The following is a 12290-nucleotide window of genomic DNA, read 5'->3' as shown; positions in this document are numbered from 1 at the left end:
TTTACCCTCTTTAAATTGGCTAGGATTGTATGTGTTGCATGCATACACTTATTCCATGTGCATTTCCACTTGGCTTTTTATTTAGCATTTTATTTTTAGATAACTTAAATGAAATTGCCTAGAAGTCCCTCTAGATTATTTCAAGTTTCTCCTAATTGCAAAAAGACCCCTCTTCATACTTAGTCATTAAGATAGCAAGCATCCAAGACTCTATAAATACCCAGCTATTCTTCACAATTCTCTACACCAAAACATAAGCCAAAATTCCTCTCCCCTCTCTCCTCTCCAACCCACGACAACCCTCTCCTTCAAATAATCCCAAAGGCTTCTCTTGTTCTTCACAAAGAAGCAAGCTCTTCTCCTTCTTCTTTCCCCTCAATAATTCAGCATATACTCATAAAAGGTTTCTCTCGTCAATAACCTCCAAGAAAACAGCCCTCCTACAGCCTACAAACCCAGCCCAAAGCATCCCAAGATCATCCATTGCCAAAACTCGAAGACCTCCATGAATCCTTCGATTTCTCCTTCTCTTATCATTGATTTTCTTCAAATGGGTAAGGACCCCTTGGTCTTTACTGAAATTAAATTGCATGTTAAGTTAACCAATGTTTTTATGTTAATCTTATGTGTTTAAGTTTGGGTTTTATGACTATAGGATGATTGAGTTTAGAATCTTGAACTAGATGCTTAGATTGAAATTTACAGATTCATAGTCACGGAGTTTAAGCCTTGTTTCATAGAATATTTATTTTTATAAAAATGTAAAATTACTAGAGAATATAGATCACTCTGTTATCTTGAATTTGATATAAAGTGTGTCTTATTTGGATTAAAAATGATTAAGTTGTGATTTATTTTCCGAAACTGCACAGATTATGTGTCATGAAAGAAATGCATGTTAAATCTTATCTTGTGTTACTCCGATCATAGTGATTCCTCTTGCATTATATATTAGACTTATAGATGTAATCTGTGTCAAAATTTCACGGTGTTTTGAAAAGAATATAATTTTATTTGGTATTTTTGAAGTCACTGCTCTGTTTCTGGATTTTCGACAACAGAGCTGTACGGTTTTACGTATTCCTCTTAATTGGATAGATATTTTCAAAAACTGTTTTATATGGGAACTCTTAACTTCGAGGAGAGTATAACTTTAAAGTTTCAGAATTTTTGGATGCGTGATTAAAGAGAAATTAATTTTCAAAACTAAAGTACTAAAACTGCCCTATTTTCTAAAATGAATTTCTTTGAATTGATGGAATTAATTATGAGCATGTTTTAAACTCTTGATGCATAACCTTAATAGCATGAATAAACTTATAATAAATGGTTTATAATATTTAGCCTATAGAATAACTCTTGAAGAAATTAGTGACCGGGGATAAGTTAGAGTATGATTATAATATAAGGAATGATCATAAATTGTTTATAGATCTTATGTGCTATTTAGATGATCTAAAAGTTCTTGATTATTGTTACGTGTATTCGATTATATACTTGACTGAAATTATGTGGATTAGGACTTCATGTGTGATAAATGAAACATATGCTTGATTGTTGTTTAATCTTGTACACGTATCTATACATATGATAAATATATAATACATATATATCTATATACGTATTTACGCCTGCGTTGTTGTGATTATACTCCAACCCATGGCTTATGTATTATAAGTATGCTACTATATATAAATATATATATTTATGCCTACGTGGTCGTGATTATACTCCGATCCATGGCTTATGAATTATACTTATATATCTAAATTGTTGTTATGTGATCTTGCGGTAAAGGTAAAGTACCCGATGCTCTATGTGAAATATTAGATAGCTATGGCCTAGGGTGCTTTTAAATGCGATATAAGTGATATTTTAATGATACGAATGTGTGATTATGTGGTTATGTGATTATGTGACTATGATATGGTTAAAGTTGAAGAATGCCCTCCTTTGTGCTACCTTGGGTTAGGAAATGTTTATGTGTACTTATGATGTGAATGTGTTATGTTCTATATGATTTATGTGTTTAATGATTTGATTAAAGATTTGAAGTATAGTTGGTATGATACTTGTTACTTTGGTGTTGTTTATGTGAAAGTAAACATAGATAGATCATATGATTCATTATTAAGTCTAAGATGCATAAATCACGATTTTTTCAAAGTTAAAATTGTTTGGAAATTGGTTGTGGATCTAGGTGAATAAGTATGGGATACGGGGGGCTGGTATCCCGTTAGTGGTTGATAATTGGGGTCCACATAGGGGCCTGTCCACATAGGGACTGATTCACATAGGAATCGGGATTATAAACCACTAACTCGGCTATAGTAAAGTTATAGCCGTGACTATATTCCGGTTAGTGGTTGATAGTTGGGGTCTACATAGGGACCTGTCCACATAGGGACTGATTCACATAGGAATCGGGATTATAAACCACTAACTCGGCTATAGTAAAGTTATAGTCGTGACTATAGTAAAGTTATAGATCACAAGCTCCAAAATACACGGCTTATTGCTGAACTCCACGATTGTTTTTCCAAACGGGCCCAATGTTTTCTCATGCATTATTTCATGAAAAGTCTAGAAGTCTAAAAGTTGCATATTGCATATTGCATAGTAAAGTTAAAAGGGTGTTAAGTACCCTTAAATGTTAGAAGGGTGTTAAGTACCCGATTATAAAAGAAAGTTGGATGTTAAGTATCCGTGAAATGTTTAAAGTGAAAGGTTTAAAGTAACAGGTAAATGTGAGATTCATGTTAAGTGTATGAATGAATGATTGCAAGTTTATTAGATGCCTAATTTTATGTATTAAGTTTCTTATGTGGCCAATTATATGTGATATGAATGAATGATTGCAAGTTTATTATATGCCTAATTTTGTGTGTTAAGTTTCTTACGTGGCCAATTATATGTGATATGAATGAATGTCATGATATTGAGTAAATGAATATAGTTATGCCATAAAAGACTTAGATGAAAAGAACATAGACGAGGACTTTAGGACTCCCGTAGGGCGTGAGTGACAAGTTGAGAGAGGTGTGAGTATCGTCAGGCCAATGTTCTTACTGAGCCAGTGGTTAGGCTCACGCTTTATGCGAATCCCCTTTTTAGGTTCTCAATGTAATCAGAGTGGCGCAGCGGAGCGGAGTTGGAGGAATCACAAGCCTTGACGCCTTATATGTCCTCTCCGGATTTCTTATGAAATTATGTCTCCACTTTTCCCTTTTAAAAGTCCAATGTATAAAGGAGATCTTTACGAGTTCATTTTGTACTCTGATTTTGGAATCTAGTCTATTAAACCGGGGTATATAAATAAAGTTTAATTTCTTCCGCTGTATTTTGTAAACCCCGTTCATGGTTATGTATGTAGCACTCTTTATGAAAATTGTTTCTTATAAATTCGGGTTATGATTTTAAGTAAACGAAAAATACTTCCACAAATTTTAAAGTGATTTCTCAAGGTTCAAATCGTATCGAAATTTTAATAAAGACCATTTTTCCAAAGTATTTTCTAGTTAAGTAAAAGTCATGGAGGGTGTTACAAGGTGGTATCAGAGCAGTGTTTAATACACTGGATTCCTCATTACGGCTCAAGGCACATGTGATCCTCCTCTGGTTCGTCGCCAAAGTAATCAGGTACTATTTATATCTAGTTTGGACTGATCCATATACAACGATTCGTGTTAGAAAAACATGGGACTTTACAGAGGTTTGTGTTCTATAATTCATTTCATGATATATGTAGCAAAGTGATTTTAGTGGGAACTTCTCGAATTTTGAGGACAAAATTCTTTTAAGGGGGGGAGATTGTAACACCCCGCGTTTCCGATACCCGGTTTCCGTATTTTCCCTCTCGTCTCCTTTGCATGCATATGTGTTGTATGTGCGAATTTAGTTAGTTGCTTTTCAATTTGCTTTATTTGCTATTTATGTGAAATGATGTGCATTATATGTCTACATGAATATTTTTGATTTTATTCTCTAATTGCTCAACTAAAATGTATTTCATGTGTTTAATATAATTGAACACGTGAAATTATGTGATTTACGTGGATTTAGTTTTTGTAGCATAAGAATTTATTTTCTCACATTAGAAAGTTTATATGCTTAATTGATAGGAATTTACCCTCTTTAAATTGGCTAGGATTGTATGTGTTGCATGCATACACTTATTCCATGTGCATTTCCACTTGGCTTTTTATTTAGCATTTTATTTTTAGATAACTTAAATGAAATTGCCTAGAAGTCCCTCTAGATTATTTCAAGTTTCTCCTAATTGCAAAAAGACCCCTCTTCATACTTAGTCATTAAGATAGCAAGCATCCAAGACTCTATAAATACCCAGCTATTCTTCACAATTCTCTACACCAAAACATAAGCCAAAATTCCTCTCCCCTCTCTCCTCTCCAACCCACGACAACCCTCTCCTTCAAATAATCCCAAAGGCTTCTCTTGTTCTTCACAAAGAAGCAAGCTCTTCTCCTTCTTCTTTCCCCTCAATAATTCAGCATATACTCATAAAAGGTTTCTCTCGTCAATAACCTCCAAGAAAACAGCCCTCGTACAGCCTACAAACCCAGCCCAAAGCATCCCAAGATCATCCATTGCCAAAACTCGAAGACCTCCATGAATCCTTCGATTTCTCCTTCTCTTATCATTGATTTTCTTCAAATGGGTAAGGACCCCTTGGTCTTTACTGAAATTAAATTGCATGTTAAGTTAACCAATGTTTTTATGTTAATCTTATGTGTTTAAGTTTGGGTTTTATGACTATAGGATGATTGAGTTTAGAATCTTGAACTAGATGCTTAGATTGAAATTTACAGATTCATAGTCACGGAGTTTAAGCCTTGTTTCATAGAATATTTATTTTTATAAAAATGTAAAATTACTAGAGAATATAGATCACTCTGTTATCTTGAATTTGATATAAAGTGTGTCTTATTTGGATTAAAAATGATTAAGTTGTGATTTATTTTCCGAAACTGCACAGATTATGTGTCATGAAAGAAATGCATGTTAAATCTTATCTTGTGTTACTCCGATCATAGTGATTCCTCTTGCATTATATATTAGACTTATAGATGTAATCTGTGTCAAAATTTCACGGTGTTTTGAAAAGAATATAATTTTATTTGGTATTTTTGAAGTCACTGCTCTGTTTCTGGATTTTCGACAACAGAGCTGTACGGTTTTACGTATTCCTCTTAATTGGATAGATATTTTCAAAAACTGTTTTATATGGGAACTCTTAACTTCGAGGAGAGTATAACTTTAAAGTTTCAGAATTTTTGGATGCGTGATTAAAGAGAAATTAATTTTCAAAACTAAAGTACTAAAACTGCCCTATTTTCTAAAATGAATTTCTTTGAATTGATGGAATTAATTATGAGCATGTTTTAAACTCTTGATGCATAACCTTAATAGCATGAATAAACTTATAATAAATGGTTTATAATATTTAGCCTATAGAATAACTCTTGAAGAAATTAGTGACCGGGGATAAGTTAGAGTATGATTATAATATAAGGAATGATCATAAATTGTTTATAGATCTTATGTGCTATTTAGATGATCTAAAAGTTCTTGATTATTGTTACGTGTATTCGATTATATACTTGACTGAAATTATGTGGATTAGGACTTCATGTGTGATAAATGAAACATATGCTTGATTGTTGTTTAATCTTGTACACGTATCTATACATATGATAAATATATAATACATATATATCTATATACGTATTTACGCCTGCGTTGTTGTGATTATACTCCAACCCATGGCTTATGTATTATAAGTATGCTACTATATATAAATATATATATTTATGCCTACGTGGTCGTGATTATACTCCGATCCATGGCTTATGAATTATACTTATATATCTAAATTGTTGTTATGTGATCTTGCGGTAAAGGTAAAGTACCCGATGCTCTATGTGAAATATTAGATAGCTATGGCCTAGGGTGCTTTTAAATGCGATATAAGTGATATTTTAATGATACGAATGTGTGATTATGTGGTTATGTGATTATGTGACTATGATATGGTTAAAGTTGAAGAATGCCCTCCTTTGTGCTACCTTGGGTTAGGAAATGTTTATGTGTACTTTTGATGTGAATGTGTTATGTTCTATATGATTTATGTGTTTAATGATTTGATTAAAGATTTGAAGTATAGTTGGTATGATACTTGTTACTTTGGTGTTGTTTATGTGAAAGTAAACACAGATAGATCATATGATTCATTATTAAGTCTAAGATGCATAAATCACGATTTTTTCAAAGTTAAAATTGTTTGGAAATTGGTTGTGGATCTAGGTGAATAAGTATGGGATACGGGGGGCTGGTATCCCGTTAGTGGTTGATAATTGGGGTCCACATAGGGACCTGTCCACATAGGGACTGATTCACATAGGAATCGGGATTATAAACCACTAACTCGGCTATAGTAAAGTTATAGCCGTGACTATATTCCGGTTAGTGGTTGATAGTTGGGGTCTACATAGGGACCTGTCCACATAGGGACTGATTCACATAGGAATCGGGATTATAAACCACTAACTCGGCTATAGTAAAGTTATAGTCGTGACTATAGTAAAGTTATAGATCACAAGCTCCAAAATACACGGCTTATTGCTGAACTCCACGATTGTTTTTCCAAACGGGCCCAATGTTTTCTCATGCATTATTTCATGAAAAGTCTAGAAGTCTAAAAGTTGCATATTGCATATTGCATAGTAAAGTTAAAAGGGTGTTAAGTACCCTTAAATGTTAGAAGGGTGTTAAGTACCCGATTATAAAAGAAAGTTGGATGTTAAGTATCCGTGAAATGTTTAAAGTGAAAGGTTTAAAGTAACAGGTAAATGTGAGATTCATGTTAAGTGTATGAATGAATGATTGCAAGTTTATTAGATGCCTAATTTTATGTATTAAGTTTCTTATGTGGCCAATTATATGTGATATGAATGAATGATTGCAAGTTTATTATATGCCTAATTTTGTGTGTTAAGTTTCTTACGTGGCCAATTATATGTGATATGAATGAATGTCATGATATTGAGTAAATGAATATAGTTATGCCATAAAAGACTTAGATGAAAAGAACATAGACGAGGACTTTAGGACTCCCGTAGGGCGTGAGTGACAAGTTGAGAGAGGTGTGAGTATCGTCAGGCCAATGTTCTTACTGAGCCAGTGGTTAGGCTCACGCTTTATGCGAATCCCCTTTTTAGGTTCTCAATGTAATCAGAGTGGGGCAGCGGAGCGGAGTTGGAGGAATCACAAGCCTTGACGCCTTATATGTCCTCTCCGGATTTCTTATGAAATTATGTCTCCACTTTTCCCTTTTAAAAGTCCAATGTATAAAGGAGATCTTTACGAGTTCATTTTGTACTCTGATTTTGGAATCTAGTCTATTAAACCGGGGTATATAAATAAAGTTTAATTTCTTCCGCTGTATTTTGTAAACCCCGTTCATGGTTATGTATGTAGCACTCTTTATGAAAATTGTTTCTTATAAATTCGGGTTATGATTTTAAGTAAACGAAAAATACTTCCACAAATTTTAAAGTGATTTCTCAAGGTTCAAATCGTATCGAAATTTTAATAAAGACCATTTTTCCAAAGTATTTTCTATTTAAGTAAAAGTCATGGAGGGTGTTACAAGGTGGTATCAGGGCAGTGTTTAATACACTGGATTCCTCATTACGGCTCAAGGCACATGTGATCCTCCTCCGGTTCGTCGCCAAAGTAATCAGGTACTATTTATATCTAGTTTGGACTGATCCATATACAACGATTCGTGTTAGAAAAACATGGGACTTTACAGAGGTTTGTGTTCTATAATTCATTTCATGATATATGTAGCAAAGTGATTTTAGTGGGAACTTCTCGAATTTTGAGGACAAAATTCTTTTAAGGGGGGGAGATTGTAACACCCCGCGTTTCCGATACCCGGTTTCCGTATTTTCCCTCTCGTCTCCTTTGCATGCATATGTGTTGTATGTGCGAATTTAGTTAGTTGCTTTTCAATTTGCTTTATTTGCTATTTATGTGAAATGATGTGCATTATATGTCTACATGAATATTTTTGATTTTATTCTCTAATTGCTCAACTAAAATGTATTTCATGTGTTTAATATAATTGAACACGTGAAATTATGTGATTTACGTGGATTTAGTTTTTGTAGCATAAGAATTTATTTTCTCACATTAGAAAGTTTATATGCTTAATTGATAGGAATTTACCCTCTTTAAATTGGCTAGGATTGTATGTGTTGCATGCATACACTTATTCCATGTGCATTTCCACTTGGCTTTTTATTTAGCATTTTATTTTTAGATAACTTAAATGAAATTGCCTAGAAGTCCCTCTAGATTATTTCAAGTTTCTCCTAATTGCAAAAAGACCCCTCTTCATACTTAGTCATTAAGATAGCAAGCATCCAAGACTCTATAAATACCCAGCTATTCTTCACAATTCTCTACACCAAAACATAAGCCAAAATTCCTCTCCCCTCTCTCCTCTCCAACCCACGACAACCCTCTCCTTCAAATAATCCCAAAGGCTTCTCTTGTTCTTCACAAAGAAGCAAGCTCTTCTCCTTCTTCTTTCCCCTCAATAATTCAGCATATACTCATAAAAGGTTTCTCTCGTCAATAACCTCCAAGAAAACAGCCCTCGTACAGCCTACAAACCCAGCCCAAAGCATCCCAAGATCATCCATTGCCAAAACTCGAAGACCTCCATGAATCCTTCGATTTCTCCTTCTCTTATCATTGATTTTCTTCAAATGGGTAAGGACCCCTTGGTCTTTACTGAAATTAAATTGCATGTTAAGTTAACCAATGTTTTTATGTTAATCTTATGTGTTTAAGTTTGGGTTTTATGACTATAGGATGATTGAGTTTAGAATCTTGAACTAGATGCTTAGATTGAAATTTACAGATTCATAGTCACGGAGTTTAAGCCTTGTTTCATAGAATATTTATTTTTATAAAAATGTAAAATTACTAGAGAATATAGATCACTCTGTTATCTTGAATTTGATATAAAGTGTGTCTTATTTGGATTAAAAATGATTAAGTTGTGATTTATTTTCCGAAACTGCACAGATTATGTGTCATGAAAGAAATGCATGTTAAATCTTATCTTGTGTTACTCCGATCATAGTGATTCCTCTTGCATTATATATTAGACTTATAGATGTAATCTGTGTCAAAATTTCACGGTGTTTTGAAAAGAATATAATTTTATTTGGTATTTTTGAAGTCACTGCTCTGTTTCTGGATTTTCGACAACAGAGCTGTACGGTTTTACGTATTCCTCTTAATTGGATAAATATTTTCAAAAACTGTTTTATATGGGAACTCTTAACTTCGAGGAGAGTATAACTTTAAAGTTTCAGAATTTTTGGATGCGTGATTAAAGAGAAATTAATTTTCAAAACTAAAGTACTAAAACTGCCCTATTTTCTAAAATGAATTTCTTTGAATTGATGGAATTAATTATGAGCATGTTTTAAACTCTTGATGCATAACCTTAATAGCATGAATAAACTTATAATAAATGGTTTATAATATTTAGCCTATAGAATAACTCTTGAAGAAATTAGTGACCGGGGATAAGTTAGAGTATGATTATAATATAAGGAATGATCATAAATTGTTTATAGATCTTATGTGCTATTTAGATGATCTAAAAGTTCTTGATTATTGTTACGTGTATTCGATTATATACTTGACTGAAATTATGTGGATTAGGACTTCATGTGTGATAAATGAAACATATGTTTGATTGTTGTTTAATCTTGTACACGTATCTATACATATGATAAATATATAATACATATATATCTATATACGTATTTATGCCTGCGTTGTTGTGATTATACTCCAACCCATGGCTTATGTATTATAAGTATGCTACTATATATAAATATATATATTTATGCCTACGTGGTCGTGATTATACTCCGATCCATGGCTTATGAATTATACTTATATATCTAAATTGTTGTTATGTGATCTTGCAGTAAAGGTAAAGTACCCGATGCTCTATGTGAAATATTAGATAGCTATGGCCTAGGGTGCTTTTAAATGCGATATAAGTGATATTTTAATGATACGAATGTGTGATTATGTGGTTATGTGATTATGTGACTATGATATGGTTAAAGTTGAAGAATGCCCTCCTTTGTGCTACCTTGGGTTAGGAAATGTTTATGTGTACTTATGATGTGAATGTGTTATGTTCTATATGATTTATGTGTTTAATGATTTGATTAAAGATTTGAAGTATAGTTGGTATGATACTTGTTACTTTGGTGTTGTTTATGTGAAAGTAAACATAGATAGATCATATGATTCATTATTAAGTCTAAGATGCATAAATCACGATTTTTTCAAAGTTAAAAATGTTTGGAAATTGGTTGTGGATCTAGGTGAATAAGTATGGGATACGGGGAGCTGGTATCCCGTTAGTGGTTGATAATATGGGTTCACATAGGGGCCTGTCCACATAGGGACTGATTCACATAGGAATCGGGATTATAAACCACTAACTCGGCTATAGTAAAGTTATAGCCGTGACTATATTCCGGTTAGTGGTTGATAGTTGGGGTCTACATAGGGACCTGTCCACATAGGGACTGATTCACATAGGAATCGGGATTATAAACCACTAACTCGGCTATAGTAAAGTTATAGTCGTGACTATAGTAAAGTTATAGATCACAAGGTCCAAAATACACGGCTTATTGCTGAACTCCACGATTGTTTTTCCAAACGGGCCCAATGTTTTCTCATGCATTATTTCATGAAAAGTCTAGAAGTCTAAAAGTTGCATATTGCATATTGCATAGTAAAGTTAAAAGGGTGTTAAGTACCCTTAAATGATAGAAGGGTGTTAAGTACCCGATTATAAAAGAAAGTTGGATGTTAAGTATCCGTGAAATGTTTAAAGTGAAAGGTTTAAAGTAACAGGTAAATGTGAGATTCATGTTAAGTGTATGAATGAATGATTGCAAGTTTATTAGATGCCTAATTTTATGTATTAAGTTTCTTATGTGGCCAATTATATGTGATATGAATGAATGATTGCAAGTTTATTATATGCCTAATTTTGTGTGTTAAGTTTCTTACGTGGCCAATTATATGTGATATGAATGAATGTCATGATATTGAGTAAATGAATATAGTTATGCCATAAAAGACTTAGATGAAAAGAACATAGACGAGAACTTTAGGACTCCCGTAGGGCGTGAGTGACACGTTGAGAGAGGTGTGAGTATCGTCAGGCCAATGTTCTTACTGAGCCAGTGGTTAGGCTCACGCTTTATGCGAATCCCCTTTTTAGGTTCTCAATGTAATCAGAGTGGCGCAGCGGAGCGGAGTTGGAGGAATCACAAGCCTTGACCCCTTATATGTCCTCTCCGGATTTCTTATGAAATTATGTCTCCACTTTTCCCTTTTAAAAGTCCAATGTATAAAGGAGATCTTTACGAGTTCATTTTGTACTCTGATTTTGGAATCTAGTCTATTAAACCGGGGTATATAAATAAAGTTTAATTTCTTCCGCTGTATTTTGTAAACCCCGTTCATGGTTATGTATGTAGCACTCTTTATGAAAATTGTTTCTTATAAATTCGGGTTATGATTTTAAGTAAACGAAAAATACTTCCACAAATTTTAAAGTGATTTCTCAAGGTTCAAATCGTATCGAAATTTTAATAAAGACCATTTTTTCAAAGTATTTTCTAGTTAAGTAAAAGTCATGGAGGGTGTTATATATATATATATATATATATATATATATATATATATATATATATATATATATATATATATATATATATATATATATATATATATATATATATATATATATATATATATATATATATATATATTATTGAAGTTTATTTACTAGAAAATAATTTAGTGAAATTTATGCGGCTTAGATGTTATTGATAAATAAAGTTGGGGAATAAGAATAAATAAGGTAATTTAAAAGGGCTGATATGGTATTAAGGAATAGTTAAGGCAGATAATAATTCTATATATTAGACTTAAGGAGCAAGAATCTGACGTTAAATGGATAATTGTAAGACTAATTAGAATTTTAAGGAGAAGACACGTAAGAGAGGCGATGAGTCATCTTCTTACTTCACCTTCATCCGATCCAGCCATTCTTTAAAAACCCCTTAAATCGGAGTGAGAAGTCTCTCAAAAGGCGAGCTGGGCTCAGGAGCCGCTCATGGGAAGAAGGATCTCGGGATAACACC

The 12290-nt window shown here is 33.0% G+C and overlaps 3 long non-coding RNA genes across 3 annotated transcripts; all 3 read left to right on the top strand.

Annotated features, from left to right (window-relative positions):
- Window positions 1–242: 242 nt before the first annotated feature.
- Window positions 243–3402, top strand: LOC105950839 (uncharacterized). Its single transcript, XR_001172236.2, has 2 exons — window positions 243–554; window positions 3115–3402. It is a non-coding gene; the product is annotated as an uncharacterized LOC105950839 (long non-coding RNA).
- A 965-nt stretch (window positions 3403–4367) lies between these two features.
- On the top strand, window positions 4368–7457 carry LOC105964331 (uncharacterized). Its single transcript, XR_016033757.1, has 2 exons — window positions 4368–4678; window positions 7239–7457. It is a non-coding gene; the product is annotated as an uncharacterized LOC105964331 (long non-coding RNA).
- A 1034-nt stretch (window positions 7458–8491) lies between these two features.
- LOC148767505 (uncharacterized) lies at window positions 8492–11716 on the top strand. The gene is made up of 2 exons (XR_016033755.1): window positions 8492–8802; window positions 11363–11716. It is a non-coding gene; the product is annotated as an uncharacterized LOC148767505 (long non-coding RNA).
- Window positions 11717–12290: the final 574 nt, after the last annotated feature.

The sequence above is a fragment of the Erythranthe guttata genome, chromosome 10 (genome assembly GCF_056151865.1).
Source record: "Erythranthe guttata isolate IM_541 chromosome 10, IM_541, whole genome shotgun sequence".
In the NCBI taxonomy this organism is placed as follows: Eukaryota; Viridiplantae; Streptophyta; class Magnoliopsida; order Lamiales; family Phrymaceae; genus Erythranthe; species Erythranthe guttata.
This window is presented reverse-complemented; position numbering and strand designations above follow the sequence as displayed.